The sequence below is a fragment of the Hylaeus volcanicus genome, chromosome 4, assembly GCF_026283585.1.
Source record: "Hylaeus volcanicus isolate JK05 chromosome 4, UHH_iyHylVolc1.0_haploid, whole genome shotgun sequence".
Taxonomy (NCBI): Eukaryota; Metazoa; Arthropoda; class Insecta; order Hymenoptera; family Colletidae; genus Hylaeus; species Hylaeus volcanicus.
This window is the reverse complement of record NC_071979.1, coordinates 21,789,762-21,810,976: the sequence shown is the minus strand read 5'-3', so window position 1 is coordinate 21,810,976 and position 21,215 is coordinate 21,789,762. Positions and strand designations below refer to the sequence as shown.

Genomic DNA, 21,215 nt, shown 5'->3' with positions numbered 1-21,215 from the left:
TAGTACTAATAAAAAATTTCTTTAAAATACGCGAGATTCATCGGTGAAAAATGGTGAAAGTCTCTTGGGGACTCAAACTCGCCTAAGTACTGAGGGGGGAGGGGATTACATTATCGATGACTTTAGGGGGCGGCAGACTTAGTTGGCGAAGTTACACTTCGAGGCTAAGTTTAAGACGTTTGCCCCGGAGGATATAGACGAACTAATGGGGTTGAATTTAATTTTTAACTTGGTTGATATTTGGTAGGCAAGTTAGACTTTTTTTTTATGATCCTCGAGGGATCCTGGCGACTTTAATTTGAAAAAGTGTGTCGACGAAGCGGAGTGCAGGTTATATAGTGGCTTGACGGAGTTTTGGAAGTTTGGGGTAGGAATTTTTAGCTATCGTGCCATTTTATGGTGCAATTTGCCTTTGTTACGCCATTTATTATTATAAATCCTCTATAGATACCTTAGACACTTTATCGACATAAATTTCAATTTCTTGATAATACTTACAAGTATCCATCATTGGAAAATTATAGTATCGATCGCTGTCAATGTTTATAATTCGTCATTCTAAAAAGATGTTTGTTTGAGATTGTTTCAATTGCCGGATGGTTTCTAAACCTAACATGCATGATCCTAATATTTATATATTACAAAATTTAAACGTAATAAGTTTTATTAAACAGTTCGCAATACAAGTGAAAAGTTCAGACGTGAAAATCAACATAGTGATCCTAATGATTAAATTAACGAATAGTTATAAACAATTCTAATTGACAAATATCCTTTGTTATTTAATATTAATTAATCAAAATTGATCAAAAAATGCTTTCTATTTATAATATTAAATGTTGCTTGCAAGATAATATACTTTGAAAATAAAAGTAGGATTACGAAACGATCCATGTTCCATTTACAATTCGATAGATTGTTTGTACTAAACGTGCTTCACTGTTTGAAACTCAGTGTTATAAGTGTTCACGTAGCGAGATCGCAAAAGTAACGAATAGGACATCGGATAAACGGCAGCGTTGAATTATTCCTAAAGCAAAGCGCTCGTGAAATTGAAATATGGCGACGAAAAATCGTCAAGCAGCTTTTCACGTCAAGAGAACGAAAAAAAAGCAAACAATAGTGTTTCTTTCTGTCCGAAAATTATTAGCAACGCAACGAATACTTATTAATATTTTCTAATTTCGCGTTAATAAAATACCGTCGAAAAGGTCTGATGATCCGAATCTCGTTTATTAAATCACAGTGAATAGAAATTCGCGAACCTTAGACAAGACTATGTATAACATTGCTTAAAGGAATTTAGAATATTCTCTAAAAGGAACTTTATATGTACGAGAAATGTAATATTTGCAATTTTTAGTGGATAGAGATATTTCACAGATTTGTTCAGACAGAATTGGTGGAATAAAATGGTACTTTTTTTATTTTCTTCAAGAACTGAGAAAAACGTCACACGTGTCGTTCCAGGAATAACCGATCCAATTGCCTCCAGTTTCCGGGGCATTGATTTTACCAAATTGGACATCACAGTACGCGGAATGTTACTCCATTCTTCCTTTTCTTGCGAAATGCGATGTGAAAAATTAATGCACTCAAGATGACTGCAAATATTTTATAACGTCCACACAAATATAGTTTACTTAAGTACATTTATTGAATGCAATTTAATAACATTTTTATTTAATATAAACGTTTTTATCTCTACCTTGGGTCCTACCTTTATTAAACAAAATAGATAGAATATTTCGCGTAATCTTTAATCTTCGTCTTCAACACCTCAGAGAATTCTGTATAATTTATTATAACGACGTCGAAGAATATAAAAGACAATGTTCATGTCAATGTAACGACTCGCAGATAGTCTTGTTTGAAATTCGTGCCCTATCCCTAGTACCTACTTTTTTTTTACAGTCTCTGAACGTCTACGGAAGAGATCTAATTTCCCTTAATTAACTTGTACAAAACTTCGCCGTTGATCAGATTTGTTAACGTCTTTGCATCGACGTTATCAGAATTTCTCGTTCGCGCCAATGCGCATCCACGAAGCTTAAAAGGGACGCGAAGCTGTAATTCCGAGCGTTAGAATGTCGCGAGGAGAGTCTTCTCCAAAGTACTTCCGATGATTGTGACTCGCAGACGTAAAAAGTTTCCGGGAGACGCGAACGTCAGTTCAGGCGATGCTATGTTTGCCTTTGTCGTCGAACTGAGCAACATTTCCATCGATCGAAGCAGGAATGGTTCGAGAAGAAATGATATATCAGCCACCATTAACCCTCTATTGCAAAACGTGTCCAATTGGAAACCTAATAAAAAAAATATTTATAATATTTATTAAGGGAATGTTGAGTGAGTTACCCTGGATTTTATTAATTAATTTAAACTGTTATCGATTAATTTCTGTTATTATTATTTAATTTGAATATCAATTACATCACAGAGCAGCACATAATCAAAAATGAATTTTTTTTCACGATCTGGAGAACTAGAAAAAAAATTTATGCAATATAGGGTTAGGTAAATACATACAGTACAACACAGAAGTTGTAAACCACATTCTGTTTTTATAAAGATATTATTACTTGCGGTAGATAAAGAATTCTGACCCACTTTTGTAATCTAATATAATGGCAGGTACATCGCTGTAATGTGGAAGCATACCCGTGTCAGTGATTAAATATGAACGATAAATATAAATTGAAATAACGTTAGTTCACATTGCAGATCTTTATCGAACGAGTGACTACATGTTTTTTTCATTTGCGTATAATTATACGAGAAAGAATACTGAAGATTTGAAAAGAATACAAATATACAAGTGTAATGCATGAGTTTATGTGACACAAATTATAAATGTAAATAATAAATGTTTTTAATTCACACATACCATAATCGATTAAATTCCGACAAGAATGATATTGCAAATCTATCATCGGTTGCATAATTTTCCTCGGATTCGCGAAATATATAACAACTGTTTCAAAACTTTTGATATGCAGAGCACACCATCGTCCATAAATATTAATGCACTTATCAGAAGTAAAATGAATCTAAAAATACGTTATAAAATTATTCAAGGACTCGAAGGAATATTCCCCTATTTGATATTTCGCGCCATAAGGGAAGCATACGTTGAATATTGCAACAGAATCTCTCCACACAAGTTGAATAAAACCTAGATATTTTTTTATCGGTATACCTGTCACGAATCACGATTACAATTTCCACTCTTGGTATTCAGGACGTCAGACTTTATGTTGTTATTATTTACGATAATATTTGTTCCCATTTGTATCACACGTGTTTCGACAAGTCAGAGCCGAGTTTGTTTTATTATCATTGGTCTCTCGACCAATAATAAAAAATTGAAACTTTTATATGTAGAATGAATCATTCCACTTCAAAAATAAATGCAAGTGCATAGTGCTTCCGTAACGTTGCACTTAATAAAAGAATTGTGCCATTAAGTGGGAATTCAATATTTTTTTATATCAATTGTTTATGTCTTCGATTAGAAGAGAGTTACAGTATGCCCCACTTTCCAGAATCACTCTGTATAATGACAGTTATAGTTGCGTGACCGTTAATGTAGTATTTACCGCACGAACGGGCCGATGCGCTTCGACGCAGCGTTAACTCAATTAATTTTCATACAGCCAATTTTCGAGTGGCAGTATTTTTCGAAATTGCCCAGCAAAGAGATCAAACCGAACGTTAAATTAACATATAAATTTTTTCAAATTTTTTCATTTAGGAGCCTTCTAAAAAACCTGCGTTTGTTTCCAACAATCGCAGAGAAATTGTATTTTTTAATCTGAAATAAATTTGTGAAGAAACAAAACTCGATGCCTGGGAAGTATGGGGAGATCGCGCGGAGAGATTCAGTTTAATTCTTCAAATTATAGCATTTGCGGTATGTGGAGATAAATCGGACGGAAGTAAATTACGCAAGTGTGTTGGAGCCTCATAATGAAGTACCTCGTGAACAAAGTAACAGAGATGGAGGATCTGCGGCAAAACTCAGCAGGAACATCGAAACAGCAGGGAGAACGAAATCACGATTGATACCTAGACAAGGAGAACATGATGAAGAAGAAATTCAAGACCTATAAACCATATTATAGTTATCAACGAAGGAAACAGCTGAAAATTAGGGTGAATTTATGGTTTTGAATAAATTATTGAAATGTGGCAGAGAGTATAAGTGATTAGAGTGAAGAAAAAACGGACTAGCGATAAAGAGGAAAAATCGAAAGTTAGACCAAAGATACCTGAAGTGAAATTATGAGACAAGATTAAGGAGAACCAAATCAATTGCGAAAACAAAGGAGGAGAAGTTATGGTGGAGGAGATGGAACTTCAACAGCCAACAATGAGGATTTGCAGGGATTAAGTTGCAATCTATGTAAATCGCATCAGCTGGAAAGCACGCAGAGGTCAACTTCAACCCCGCTTCGCAAATCTCTATCAAGATCGAGTGCCCCCGCCAATAGTCATCAGCGCACCTGTACATACACCTGGGAAAAGTGAAATAAAAAAAGGAGGTAGTTTAAGCAAAACGGATTGGGTGTTTTAGGGGTAAGGGAGGCTGAAGAGTGGTCTCGAGTGGAGGGAAAATAGCAGAGAACTGTGAGACCAGAGATATCTTGGGGATTAGGGGAAGTGAGCTTAGAAGAGAAGGTCGCCAAGAGAAAATGGCTGGAACCAAGAATGGATCCTTGGGGGACACCGTGAGTAATCAACCTAGTTGTAGATTTGAGAGGGTCTGACGCGATCAAACACAACCTTCGGAGTGCATCGTGAAAAATAAAATCGAAGGAATAATTCTCGGCGGAAATTCGCGATTGTCGAATTCAGCAATCGACAGGTTGTGATTTATCGCGTCGATGGTTTTTGCGAAGACCGAAGAAAATATAGACAACATGGCGCGATTCCGTTTGGGAGGCGCAGGATCCAGGAAATTAATAGATCTCCGCAGTCGCGAAAAACTTCGGCGAGGAAGGGACTCGTAGAAATAGAACGGGGCGAGTTTAAGGAAGAAGGATTAATTGTTTTGCGGATGGAGTGGACAACGGAGTGTTTCCGAGTTGCGAGGAAGCGGCAAAGAACCATGCAAGGGGAGATACCCTGGGAATTAGGGTGAGCAAGCTTGATGTTTTTGAAGATTTCGAGACGGTAGCTTAGAGAAAACTGCTGAAGACAGAGAATGCGAAGTTGTGCGGTCTTGATGTGAATGGATTATTAAGAAAGTAGATGAATCTGGAGTGCAAAATGTTGTACAAGAAAGGTGAAAGATAAACACTATTAAGGAGTTCAGGAATTAACCATTTTAAATGTGTTTTACTCGAAACAATGTCAGTGATGATTCAATCCAAACATTCCCAAGAAATTCTTAATATCATTACGAAATATTAGATGAATTTTAAGTGCAAAATATTATGCTGCCTAACGCTCTATGGCACTGTGATGAAAAACTAAAACAAATACTGACAACTTCCCAAGTTCTTCGCAGCTAACTCGTGTCTCCTTCGTGTTTTCTTTTCGAATTTCGTCGCAGCAGTTCTTTCGACGATTAATTGCCGAATTACCGGTCGACTGACGCTGATGTGTTCCATGACCTTTCGATAATCTATGGAAATAAATACGCCAAGCCGAATCACTTTGTGCCCCGTACACACATGCGAGATGGAAATCACGGGGAACCTGGAGAAAACCCCGGAAACGGGATTCGATTCCCTAATGAAAATTGACAGCGTGCAACGGACCGCGAATTTTGACAGTTACACCCGCGATCCACTGATTATGAAATTTATGAATGCTCGTCGACCAGTCGCGCCGTTACAAGTATTTAATATAAACTATTCACCTCGCTGAGGGCGTGATTAAATTTCATGTATCCCCCATGGGCGATGCACGAAGTGCTAGATTTCAATTAAAATTAATCACCACATACACGAAGAACAATATTTATTATGTTTATTATTTTTCTCTTCTTGATTTTATTGGTGTATCCAGATAAATACATAAATTAAATAGAAATAAATCACTTGGAAGTTTTTTGTATTTAAATTAAAAATGAAAAATAATACCGCGTTAAAAGTAAACGTATAAATTGTTCATCGTAGTGCCACGACAATTAGTGAGACGCAAATCTTTACATTCCATCAAGTAATTGCAATCGTTGAAAGCAATTTGTCGTAACGTCTGTTACAGGATTTCTATAAGGTTCCGTAACGCGCGCACATAACTTGATGAGTTACGGTTCGATTAAATGGCACCTATCTGGATAATTGTCCAGACGAAACATCGGGATTCATTGTGTAAATCTATGTGATGATTAACAACGTCGTTTCGGAGCGGGGTGAAATTTATTTAAGGGATGTACAACGGCGAACGAAATTATGGGATAATTAGATTTTCAGTTTTGATTTAAGAGGATAGATTAGAATAAAGTAAATTTCATTCGTTAAGGGCTTTAAGGGTTATAGGGAAGCATTTTTTTTTATTAATAATCCTTTATTTATCATCTATGTCCAGAATATAACACGAAATTTACTAAATATTATATATTTAAATACATCACACCAAATTTTAATGTACTGTATTCTCCAGGTGGCACAGCGGACAGATAGTTTTCGAAATACGAACTTCTGTCAATTATTTAGTACGGAGCTCTAACGAATGAAGTGCGTGCTTGAAAATTGGTTTATAACGCGTTCCAGTATACGCATTTTTTTTTTTTTTTTTGGACAACTCACATTTAATTTACATTCTTTTTTTTTGTGGTTGTGCAACATGATGAAGCAAGCTCTATGAATGAATTTCGAGAATATTTCAATAGTGATTGTGTTCGAGAATTCTCGAATTTATTTAAAAAAAATTCTATTCTAAATCCTGCAGAACACAAATTTTGTACAATTCTAGTTTGTTTGAAAGTTTGAAAATGTTACTGAATATATTTATTTCAATTTCAAACTAGAAGAACAATGAAATATTTTGTGGTCAGATTTTGATATGTATAGGTTACAATAGAATAAATATTTCTGACTTTTCTTTGTGACAGATGTAGTGTCTGAGTTTTCTGAAAGTGAACCAAGGAGATGACTATTAAAATGGTCACGCTCTGAGATTCGCGATGTGCAGGCTTCCAAGAATCCTAGTTTACGATGTCTTCCAGGCAATAAAATGGTACCTGAGATACGAAACGGAGAAGAATTATTATCCAGATGCCATCTAGATGAAATATTCTACCAACTGATAAGGAGATACTGAAATTTCAGATTACCGAAGGTATTCAGCGAATAAAGGATGCATTTATCCCAAGTGAAAGATCGTTTTCTTATTCGAGAGAGATTTATCCGCGATTCCGAATAGGGTTTTTATCCGTTATAGTTGGGTTCCTCCATTTGTACATGTTTCAAAAAAGAACTGTACAAATTACATGTGCCCATCTTATCAAATTCAGTAGTTTCATCAATCTTTTCTGTACGTGAAATTAATTCAAGAAACTGCGATAAATATCTTAAAATCATTTGTCTTGAAAATTTATTTTAATTAATAGAGCCATAGAAAATTTCTGTTGAAATTAATCACTCCACGGATACGTTTTACATCCGTTCTAGTTGGACAAGATTTAGCGAACAAATTTGTTCCACGCCACTAGGGAGACCTTAATTCTCGCAGCATATGGTACGAATGTAACATGATCATTTACACTCTGCTATAGCGTTCTACGTGACACTTTTTTTATTATTAAGAGTTTATTTTTTAGATACTCTGAAGGATACAAAATTTTTAGATACGAGCAACGTTTCGAAATTTTTTGATTTGTTGAAATGAAAGTAATAGTACTAATTATTTGACAGATGAATAAAGATAAATTTACTCCGACAGAAAAAGAAATATAAATAATAAATTGCCTGGTAGAATAGGTACAAATAAGTCACTAGAGATAACGTTAAACTGGATTTCGAGCAAACGTGCAGATTTACATTGGCGACGATTCATTCGACAAAAACCACAGTGCATTCTACAATTGCATTTCACCGATGTAAACATCAACGTCCCACTCGTTGATATTTTTTATGCTGTTATTCAAGAGTCTCTCTGAAAAACACGTGGACTGGTACCAGCATTCCAAATTTCTTTTATTTTTTTATTTTTTCACTCTGTTTTACGACACCTGTTTACACTAAAATTTGGCTTGCAACGTATTCTCTTACACGATTAAACAGGATCGATGTTTCTAAAGAAAACACCGTGGGTATTGATATAAAAATTAACATGGGCAGTCCCAGGACTTTTATTAATTTTATTTACCAAGTAAACGTAAAACGAAAATACAGATCAGTGTCAAATAGGTTGAAATGTCAGAACCTACCTTATCTAATGCTCGAGCTATAAACTAATTCACGCGTCAATAAAAAGAAAAATATGGTTACTGAATATCGAGGAAGGAATAAAAAAAAAGCTGCTATTATTTTACTGCCTCGGCAAATGTACGTCTTCTGCATACGATAATTCAGCACGTGATGGTTGCGTGCATAAATTCTTTTTCGCACTTCGCGTGAAACATTACGGAGCATGGATAATATCAACATTAGCTATAAATGTGCGCTATTAGTTCACGCGTTTAGAATCTAAGAGAAAATGGGACACGCTGTGTAAGCGTGTAAAGGGAAAATTATTACGTAAACGTCGAGTGCTGTGCAAATATTACACGTAACATTGATTGGAACCAACGGTATTTCACCTTTCATTTCGTGTTTCATATTTAATAACAATGCCGGAGACCTCTGACTTCAGAAGATTGCATTTCGCGGAAGGAAGGTGTGTCAATATTTGTTACGTTTCAAGATTTCATTAGTTTCGATTTCATTAGATTTATTAATTTATTTTTCAAATCATAAAATCCAGAGGTTTATCTACCTTAATTTAATTAATTATTTTACGTTCCCTGCTTGTATTTTAAGTATGATTGTTCGTTTATTTCATACATGTTTATTGCAAAATTACTTACAACGTACACCATTATTTATTTATCGTTTAATACGATAATTAATAAACGTTCTGGTCGTTCAATTTAAATTTTACATTCGTGTCAGTAAACATAATATTATATTGCATAAATTACTTAATAATTTAATAAAAGATGTTTGCAAGCATCGATCAAACTTTTATACTAACGCGTTATTAACTATTTGTACTGGAGAGAATTAAAGAGTTATTTAAAAAAGCTAGGATGATTTATTGGGACGCGACTTACTTTTGCATGTAGAAGTCGGAAAGCAACGAAAATACTTTTCATGTTTCCGTGAAAGCTTTCAGCACAAAAACACTGCTTAAACTTAAATAGCAGGCTTCTTTGCAGAAACAGAGGAGTGCATAAAGAAACATGTGTGCACGGGATTTTAACAGTAATTTTACTAACAACTACATGCACGTACAGAGGAGCGAACTTGCTCGTGATTTACGAGATGAAACGTTGAAATGGGGACGTAACGAAAGCTTTAAAGAGTCCGTGTAAAGTGGTATTGTAAGGCGCGGAGCAGAGGTTATTATGGATTTAGTTACTATACAGGAGTGCCTCGACGCAAACTGGATGCTTCAGCGTAATCTGTACAACGCAAACAAACAGTTTAGCATGGAATGCTAATAAATTTAATGGCGATGAATATGTGAATGAAGTGGCATGTTTATTCATAACGGAGAAGCTATATGATAGGTCAGTCATTCGGGACTGGACCTTTTTGAAGTGCATCAAAACATCAACAATTTATATTTTTAAAGTCCTTGAAAATTATCTATTATTACGATTACGATGAAAATGATTCGGATAAATAGAAATATTAGCGGATTTGTTTCAGATTATCAAACGCTTTATGTCTTCTAAACGAGAATAGCGTACATTGTTGTGTTTAAATGTTAATTTTTAAAGCAAACCCGAATGAATGGTTTCAAGTATTTTAACTGATAAACTCTGTTACCTTTTACTAAAAGACATGACAAAGTGGTCTGAGAAACTTTTTTTAAATTCCGTGGTTTCTAAGATAGCATTAGAGGGGTAAAACTTTCAAGGATAATTTCATCCCTTAAACTTGGGTTACAGGAGGGTAAAGGAAATATGTGTTCCTCTCTTTTGGCTGCTCTGCGAACCCTCAAAGTTTCATCGAAATTCACGTCGAACACTTCAAGGATGTTTATTGTTAGTTTTAGAAGACAACCAGAGAAATTTAATTTCAATGATTTTAATCATTTACAAAATCGAAAACCTTCGGATTATTATTTTAAAAAGGCCACGAATGTCTCCCGCTTTTATTAACCCTTCCTTCTTAAAAATAAATTCACGATCCTTACCTTTGTTTGTTCCGCAAGTCTTGAATGTTTCACGACTTCTCATTAGCGATCCATACTACGTCGGCCATTTTGTTGTGTAAATGGTCATGTCCACCGCTGTATAGTACGCCGTAATTGTATCAGCGAGGTTGTCAAAGCTCCAGTGAGAAGATTATGTGCTTAGATGGCCATCCTCGCGAGAGCATCGATCACTGCCATTGTCAAATAACAGTGAATCGCCTGGCCTCACGTTCGGCGACATTTCTAATCAAAACCAGTTCAAATCTAATGGTCCACCGATTATTATCCATTATTCTCCACCGTGAAGGACTGTTGCTTCGAGAGTATCCCACGTTGCTTCATCGATCGAACGCGATATTGAAATCGGACAATTGCTTGTTGTTACAAGAGACGATGGAACGGAGAATTGATCGAGGGACGATTGAATGCTGTAATTCTTCCCGTTGCTACGAAGAATCCTTAATCAATGGAAATTCCGTAAAGGACAGTTCTGTCCTCCGACTCGGCAATTTTAAATTGCCTTTCTGTGTGCAAATGATTACCTCCTCGTTTAAAACTTGTGAGCCATCTGTTTGCTCGAGGTTTAAAATGGAATTACAGGAAATTGAGTGTATTATTTGGTGTTTGAGTTAAGCAATATATTAATTTATTGATTGTAATTTTGTCTGGTTACTTGTACCATAATTGTGAATATTATTCAGACTAAACTTTTATTCTTCAAGACAAAATTAAAATATGTAAGCTAGGAAATTACTAATATCAATACAAACACAATTTCTTCAAAGAGTTCCACACAAGGCATCCAGACTGTGTACCAAAATGGCGCCTAGAAAACAGACCCAGATTCTTTGTTAGACTAACCACGACCATGCATCTTCTGAGCATCAAATAATACTAAACAATGGTCCTCCACATGTTAAACAGATTATTTCCGCAACGCAGCCAAACGCAAGGAAAAAATTCTATTACCTTAAAGTGATTCCGACGAAGCTGAGGAACGGAATAAAGGATAAGGTGAAGAGTACTCGGACAAAGCGTGAATGTGTCCGCGAAAGATGCTCACGGACCGTGAATGACACTATCCGAAAGGGTAATTCGATTGGAGTCTATCCATCATAGAAATAAAAAGTGCACCGTATGGCCCGTGAGACTCCGAGAGTATCAAAGAGATCTCGATGCCTTTGTGCTTCGGTAGGAATGCTTTTGTCGGCAGTCCGAATGGCTACTATCTCGAGAATTCTTAGCACTGTGGGAGTATGTTGTCATGCAAACGACTGATAAAGTTTCAGATTCGTAGGATGCTATTGTCGACGTGGACTTCACGCGGATCAAGAATTCGCATTGTGCATTGTTTTGCGCCTAATGTGTTGAAAGGGTACTGTAATTGTTCGGAGCAGTTCGTACTTGAAATTAGTCGCCATTTTCTTTTTAATTTAACCCGTAATGTTCAGTGTAGAAATAGTAAGACAAATAATTTGAGCTACAGTCAATCTCCCGATATGAGTGACAAAAAACAATTTATCAGAAGTATCTCTATAATTTTATAAGCGTTTCAAGTATTTTTCCTGAAACATATTCTGTTCCTTGGCTACTCGTGTCGCTTATATAACGAAATATCCAACGACGAGTAATATGTGGGTCACATACGACCAACGTCGTGCACAGAGTTGCATTTTCTTGGTGTCGGGTAAATAGAGGGTGCAGTACACCGTTTTCACCAGAATTTGAAAAGTCAATTTCTTCTATGGGATCGCCTAAAGAACGATTTTTATAAAGAACAGCGCACCATGCCCGGGGAAAATGGAAATCCTGAATGGAAATGCGAATCGACGGTGAAACGATCAATAGAATAGAGAAATCAGTTGAGGTGAAAATCACCTTATTGACACTCGAGACGTACCTTTCAATTTCTACATGAAAGAAGTCTCGTCGTTCTTGACTATTTAAGGACGCGTTAGCTTCAAACGACCTTGCACGAGCCAAGAACATGTTCCGAATCATTGAGAAATAAATAGAATATTATCTAAATTATTGGATTTATTTTTTTTTTAACAATCACAGAAAACACCTGTTTGATCAATTTAAAAATGTGCACGTACAACTAATAATTTGTCGACTCGCTCTAAAGGGGGTGGTTTCAATAATGCTTCGTTCGGTAACGGTGTTAGACGAATATAAATTGTGAAACGGAAGTCTTGGGTGATCGCAATGAAGTTTACAAATAGAAATTTGATTAGCTAATCCACACTTGGTTAAGGTCCAATAGTTTTACTAATTGAACAGTGTGGAGGTCGTGCATGACTATACATATGTGGTTACTTAATAGCATCGTCCCGGCTAGGAGGGTGCATCCGCGTGCAGTTGCATTTGCGGAAACTACCTCGTGCAAAGTCCAGAGCGATATTGCGGCTCTGGGAGCCTATACTTCGAAAACCGCAAACTAGTTTATGTCTCTATACTGTTGTAATGGACGGCAGTATGGAAAATCAAATGCTCGGGGTAGGCTTCTATCGAAGCTTAGGATTTGGACATTTATGAAGGGTCTTACAGAGTTGCCTTTTGAGGAGCTGCATAGAGTATCTCCTATCTCTGGGCATGTTTGTTTAACGAAAAAATATTTCTTCTGCGGGAAAACACTTTCGGTTGTCAATTTATACAATTATTGATACTAAATTTAATCGTTTGGATTTATTCTAAAATACCTATAGCAGTGTCTAGTTCTACACCACTGATAAGTAATACTCTTTTTACGACTTGAGAATATCGATTATTCGCGCATCGAGCAAAACACCGAAATAATTGACCATTGATCGATAATAGGGGAAACAAGCGCGTTACAATTATTAATATCCTGTGTAATTATCCCGACTTGTCCAACACGACCGACTCAGGTTGCGTTCTGTAACAGGGTTACTTTGTTGCGGACGACTATTAACTGCTGGCGATAGTTCTCTTAATTTGCACATTCCTTGTCGCAGGTTATAATCACGGCAAGAACGAAGGCGATTAAGATGATTTAATTGCTCGTTTGAATTATCCAGAGAGACCCCTAAAGACGTATATTAGGCGAGATGTATGAGATACGTCCAAAGAAAATTACGGAACGATATCGATCATGATGTAGTGCTTATTTCCAACGATGAATATAATCTCCATGATTTAATATTTCATAGAGATATAAATATCAAAAGATACAGGGAGCAGCCGAGTGAAACTAAAACGGTTCTTCTCCACGGAACGACGTTTACAACGCGTTATAAATATTCTTCTCACTTGCTGTAATTTGTTTTCCACCAATGGCGACTTTTTTCCTGTTTTTCAGATTGAGGCGGAAAATTTACTGCCACACTCTGCGCACAGATTGCACGAATTTATACCTGGACTTCACGGTTTTGTTCGAAAATGATCGAACATGCAATTATTTTACGTTAAGACGATTTAGTTCCGTTTTTTTTTCATTTTTATATCATATTTAGAAATGGTCAGAAATATTCTGGAAATGTCTGATATTTAGTTTAACGAAATATTGCAGGATTTTCAGAGTAGCCAAAACCGTGGGACACATGCTTCTTTTTCGCTGCTATAACTCAAGTTTAAGGGATGAAAGTTTCGCCTTGGTAATGCTATCTTGAAAACTACGGAAGACAGGAGGAAGTTTCTTAGACAATTTTTTACACCATTTGACAGAAAATTACGTGGCGCACATCTGTTGAAAGCTTTGATACAAAATTACTTTTCTCGTGCTCAGCTTCGCAGTTGTCAACAATGTAGAAGAGAAAAGACATGGGTTGAGAGATGATTAGTAGAGCAACAACCACAGACATTTTTAATCATGTATTGTACCAAAGGAAAGCTTTATTATAATTGTATTAAACTTAGTGCACAGTTTCATATTTAATTCAAATTCTAAAAGTACAATTCATATTGTTTTCAATATTAATGTTTGTACCTACATGATTATCATTAATCAGACGTGTGGAATCGTGTTATTCGCCACTTCCCGCGTGTAAATGCATGATTCAGCGAAACGAAGGAAAACCAACGGTCGAATTTCCAGCTACAGTAAAGCATTTCTCTGTTTTCGGAGTTTAAAAGCTCTCTTCTTCGACGCAATTTTCTCTATGCTCTCACGCATTTACGACGGATAACGTACACCGATAATTATAAGGCGAAAGAAATAGCCAATTTTAGCACATCCTATAATCAACTTTTAATGCCACGCAACCAGACCTACCTTGTAATACTGAAGATACAAGATACCTGGAATAAAGAACGAAAATTCACAGCACCTTCGCGTCTATTTTCAATACAAAATGAATTTTAAAGAAGAGAACTTTTTAATTATAGTAATAACTATAATATAATAGTATAGAAAAGTTGAAGTCTTACAACTTAAAAACGTTAATAAAGTAGAGAACTTAAATTAATATACTTCGAAAAAATTGAGTAGAAACTTAAATTCCATAGAATAAATCACAAATTAGAAAAACATATAAACGGTTCGAATCTTGCTCATTTGAAATACGAACCAATCCATAATAAGTAGATCCTACCAACCAGAAAATAAATATATTCATCTTCAACCCTCTAAAGTCACCCTCCAAATACAATTACAATAAAATTCACCAAGACCTATATAAATCAAATATTAAATCCCCAATGAATAAATTTACGTTTTGCTAATATCTCCCTTCCACAGATTAAAAATATGCATATTTCTCGCAGGGAACGCTCAGCATCGCATAATCGCGTGCGTGAATTGATATCTTCCTGATTCCTACCGGAAATACATAGGTAGACATCTAAGAGGGTTTTCGTGTCTCGTGATCGGCGATCGAATCGCGCGGTTGAGAGAGACGAATGGCCGAAAGGTTAGAATATAGATAAGTGTTCTAGCAATGGGGCTGTCGGAACAGGTGGTAGAACGGAAGTTTGATGGGGGTTGGTCGTTGGGTGGCAATAAATCTTGCTACCTAAACGAATCAAGGACTAATCCATTGCACAGCTCGTGTCGCGAACTTTGCTCCAACAACTCGTGTATGTGTGTACTGCACATATTTATGAGCACGTGGCCTATTTGAATTTCACGTAGAATTGAATATGAATTTCACTTCCAAACATTCAATCTGGATTTGGTCGAGAGACGAGTGTTAACCAATGGCTGGATCATCCATTCGTAAAAAATCGAATCTGGTCCCTTAATTTGCATCTTTACGAAGAGAGGGTAGCCATATTTTCCGGAGTAATCGACCCCGTTTATCTCGTGCCCGGGTCGAGGCCCGCATGCACTGTAAGGAGGTATTAAAAATGCCCCCTGAGTAATGTTTACGCTCTCGGTTGAGACCGCCTTTTTGGTCCATAAATTAATGTTTCATTAAAGTAATACTACAAGACGTCGGTTTATGTAATAACAAAATCCAGGTGGAAGTATCTTAAAAAATTCTGATCTGCGGGATAGCAGTATATTCATTGAAGAGGATGCAATTGAGTCCTTAATAATAACTCAGTATATGATTAATGCTAATAGAAGCCACTAATAGAAAAAGTAGTGGTTCAGCCGAATACATTACAGAAGATTCCCTCCAGACCAGAAAAAAAACGAATAAAGTTGCTTATAATTTCTCTTTTTCCCTTGAACCCTTCTTAACCCATTCACTGCCAGGGGGTTAATCATCATCGATAGCTTCAGATTTGATAAATATTAAGAAGCCTGTCGACAATCGAATTTCCTCAACATCTCCGTTCGGTGTAATACCATCAGCGTCTAATAGATGTTATTATCCCAAGAAGAGAACCGGGAACTCTTGTCGACGACCTCGCGACACGGCACGTGGATTTACAGTATTTCCGAGGCTAGGTTTCTCGAGCATGTTGCTCGGTTCTTGGACCGTTAAGTTCCACCTGAAATTTCAAGTAGGAATGGCTGAATCGTCGCAACTGCACTGGGTCCTCCGAGTGTATTGTTCTTGTCAGGGGTCTGGGAAAATGCATAATGCATTTCGCTGCAGAAAGCTTGGCGATAGGTGACAATCATTTTAGCAACTCTTTACTCTTTCTTGAACACTTGGAGAGTATGTAGCTGTAGAACCAAAGAGAATGCTCCTTCTGGTTTCAGGTCAGATTTAGCGGTCAGAATTTTTGAGGGAGGAAATTATTTCACGCAAACAAATGGTTAGTACCAACAAGAATGCATCGTTTTAGCGCATTCTTTATCGTACTCAGACATTCATTGAAACGAATATTCAAATTTTTGGTTAATTTTTAGCGTACAGTTGGCCCTTCCACGTTCTCCAATCGTTCTCGAGCAGAAAACAAAGTTACAACTTTATATTAAACATTCTGACAAAGTTACGGCCACGATGGCGTTATCATTAAGCGGTTGTTAACAAAGTATTATTATCTATTAATACCGTAACGAAAGAAGAATAGTTGGAAAGTTTCAGCAAGGTCTCGTCGATAGGTTCTTTGTGAAGTTACTAAGAATTAAGTTTAGCGACGCAAGCTGTTCCTTCTCTGTAATATGTTTTTTAGTGCTCACATCTGGCAAACTGAAAATCGATATAGTTTAACGTTTAACACAGTAAAAGCTTCGCAAATGTCAAAATTTAGGAGAATCTTACGCTACCTGTGGTTTTCATGGTGACACCTCTTTTATTCAAACATTTTTGTTCTTGAACACCTGCTCATCCACTGGAAAAATGCCATATCCTTTCGCGAAAGTTTACACTTGTTCGACTCCGTCATGAAATATTTACTCACATACTGTCGTGTTTTCATACACGGTGGCCTACTTTCCATTCTTTCCGTTGCAAAAATGAAATTCACCATCAAATCGTCCGCTCGGTTGGCATCTTCGATTCATGTCACAAAATCAATAACAATCGCAAAGATAACGTTTTTATTTTGTAGTGCGGCGTTTCATAAATTTTTGAGTAAAACTTGTAGCGCCAAGGTTCTGGATCGCATGATATTTACACACGAACTCGCGTTTTTTGAATATTCGATCCGGCTGATTTATATATTCGAGCGCCCAGATGTCGCAGCTACGGTATTTGTATGCAAATCGTAGCAAATTTCTATAACCATTCACATGCTGGGCTGTACGAACACTGCTCAAGAGTGAATTGCGATGCATTCAAAAACAGTAGATTATTCGTACAGGCAAACAAGAGATTGCAAAACTAGAAGTTATATTTATCGATACGTGATCAAGAGAGTTACTACTTTCACATTTATTTTGTTTGATCGCACTTGAGCAATTATTATTTAACCGGATATTTTGGAGATTGGAAGAAATATATAATAGCAACCCAAAATTAGTTTCGGTATGATTTAGGTTGTCCTGCCTGTGTCCCGAAAAAAACAAATGTTTCACGTTACCTAGTTTCAGAAGCAATTAAAATTTCATTTTACTGGTGGAATTTGCTAGTTGCCCTCCCGCTAATGATGGAAATTTGCATGAAAATACTGGATAAGCTTGTCTAGATAGCTTCCCCGACTGATATCGACAGATCGCCAATTACAATATGATTTCTCGTCGGGGTGGTTATAGTGATTTCTTAAGAAATTCGTCGAAAGGAATTTTTATTTTTGTGCAACTCGCTAGATCATGTCAGACACTCCAGCGGCGAGGAAATCTTCTAAATAATTCGCGGAAATTTCTGCCTTAGGGAGCTCCATCTCTCAAAGAAGACATTGTCTACGCCTTCTCATAGTTCTTCGAGTTGTTTTTTTCCTGAAATCAATATTGGAAAAAATCTTTGCCTTGACTCGGATTCAATGACTTGAAGATAAGTAGAAATCTATTTTTAATGTGTAATTTTGAACATACTGTGAACATGATCCGAGCAAAGATGACTTAGGGTCCCCAGATAGTTATTTTCACTCTGCGTAAATGAAATTCAACGCAACGTAAGTTTTCGGGTTCATTATCCCCATTGCGAGCAATGCACTACGCGGAACTATTGTCCACGGAACAATACAAGAAAACGTGCGAGCATTTTACCATTACCCGTGTAAATGCGTCGTCCCACATTCACGTATTGGACGTGACACGCACTTGTGAAGCTGAATGTATTCATAATTCTTATTGTTGAAACGCTATTAAACGATAGAACGATAGGAATTGGTGTCGTACCTGCATTTAATTAATTGGATGATAATAGCACGAGGCGGAATTCGTTTTTCACCCACTATCTTGATTCAGTCCACGCTGTTTTGCTCTATTTAAAATACGCAATAGAGTTTATAAATTAATAGACCCCAACAATAGAATGTTAACTGAAATTCGTGTTCATATTAATATCAATATTGATATTAACTTGTATAATATTAATAAAGTTGTAATGTATATCAATTAACATTAATATTAATGAAATATTTATGTTGAAGTATTTATTTACTAAATGTGAAATTTATCGATATTATTTGTTAAAGAAAATAATATTATAATTATTTTCGAATAAAAATATAGTCGTGACAACTTTAAATAAGTTAGGAACGCGTAATCGTGATAGAGGATTAAAGAGCTTAGAAGAAAGGATTACCCAAAATGGGAAGAATTAATTCAATTAAGTCAGTGAACTATTAACGAATTAATGAGGCTGAAGTCCTTGATGGTCTCCGTCCGGTTCTCTAAGGGGTGAGGGGGAGCATTCACGTGAAAATCAACTGTAGAGTACTTTTTAAAACGAAACTCGAATACTTTGATCTTCCGTTTAATCTTCGGCAGTTAATGATCCAAAAATAAATTAGTCGTCCATTTAGAATAAAATTTCGAGAAAAAACTGTTGAATTTTGAGAAAGCTACCATGATTCAAAAAAAAAAAAAATAATAAACCGAAGTCAGAAAAGTCCATTAAGTTCGTTAATATTTTCCTGGAATAAATAATTAAAAATATTATTGCATGTACTGAGCCTTTGATCACACAATAAAATAAATAAATAGCAGCGTTATGGAATTCTAAATTCTACAGCCTTGAAGTTTCTATAGCTTGTAGCAACTCGTGTAATATAGCTTCTGCTGACCACACTATGAAATGATGTTTCTGGATAAAAGCATCTTTCATCTGGGAAGATCAGAGAAGCCGTGATTCATAAACACATCAACGAGTAGTAACCTAACCTCTCGTATATCTTCCCCGTTGGCGTCGATCTATTCCACAAATACAATTTTCCGTTTCCCTACCTTACCATACGTCTTACTTTTCTTTTCCTCTTATAAGAAAGAAACATTAAATGAAGTCTTAGATTTATCAATTTACAGTTATTCTAAATATACTCATAAAGCCCTTGCTGTTGTATATTTGTAAAATCCTTTTTTTATTTTTAATTACTTTATCATCAACCCTTTCTCTACCACCTCTAATTCATTCCTTTAATAACTCTTCTTCTTGAACTCATATTTCCTTATTTACAATTTCCAGAAATCTGCTTTAATTTCATCGAAAAATTATCTTTGTATCTCTGTCCAGTAATTCACAACAGAAAATCAGCGTGACAGCCTCATTTCCATTAATCCACGGGGTTACTACATTTCGTGGAACCTGTATTTGCCCAGTCTCACCAAAATTTCAGCGGTCGCGGAGCACAGTGCGATTTGAAAAATGCCCCGAAATTGGAAACTTCCGTTCGTGTCCATGCAAATACGCATAACGAGACTTCTAGTTACACGAAACGACCGACGAGAATTTCCACGCACCCCATGGAGAGAGGTCCTCGTACAAAATCAACGTACCTTTTGTTTGGCGATATCACACAGCGAAAAATGCTGTAACGGTCAGCGGAATGTTCTACGCGGCTACAAATCATGCCTGATACGCGGATTGCACGTGTGTCCTTAATTTCGATGCCACTGCACCAAAATCCTCGGTGAAACGTCCCAGGTGCTCTATTTTCAATAGAATCCGGCAATCGATATTTTTGTGACCAAGTGTGCTCCACTATTAAATCACTATTAAATCGTGTAAACGTTTAAGTAAGATTTTAGATCAGGCTTGGATGTCATATGCGTTTCAGCGCACGGCGAGTGTGCGAACTTTTGGCGCCACGGGAATGAATCATTGGACCGTCAGTAGTTTGAGTAATGTAGAGCCTTGATTTATATTGCAACAGGACTAACGCAATATCCTTGTTAACCCCTCCCGTACCATTTAGCACGACGAACTGATCTGGCCGGAAACTGATGTTTACGTTTAGTCTGACTATTTGTTTACGAGCCTGGCTCTTGATATTCATGTTTGGGCGAAAATCTTCATTGCGAGTCAAACTCGTCAAAGTACGGCAAGGAGTTAAAGTGTCTGTAATTTATACCTGAGAATTGCACAATTTTACCGTGAAATAGTACTTGCTAATATTCAAATAATATTATAGAAAAGTTACGAATCTAAAATAAGGGGTTAGTGATATTTTCAGTAACATTTTCAAGTATTTCGAGTTCGTTTTTATATGTTAGATGTTACAGTAACAGTCTGTACTTTAAAGAGGACATTGGTCTTCTGGAAACAGAACTGTTCTCTTCAACAGGTACTGTTAATGTGTGGCTACCCTGTGCGAGGGGATGCGTTACATAACCGGAGAGACCGAGAGACCGAGAGACCGAGAGACCGAGAGACCGAGACCGAGACCACGCCGGGCGGCGTGTACCACCGGTGGCTCACACTTTTTCACCTCGGCACGGCTGAATTTTCGGCGCGGGTCTGTCTATCTGTACTGCACGAGGTCATCGCGAAGTACGTGTAACTGTGAGCCACTGTAATAGTGCGTCTTGCCTGAGAGGTTATATGATGTCCCATCGGGCGGCGCGAACCACCGGTGGCTCACACTTTTTCACCTCGGCACGGCTGAATTTTCGGCGCGGT

The 21,215-nt window shown here is 36.7% G+C and overlaps 1 protein-coding gene across 2 annotated transcripts in view; it reads left to right on the top strand.

Moving 5' to 3' along the window:
• The window catches only part of LOC128874578 (tachykinin-like peptides receptor 99D), an 83,714-nt gene that overhangs the window by 184 nt on the left and 62,315 nt on the right, over positions 1 to 21,215 (top strand). The window lies entirely within an intron of this gene.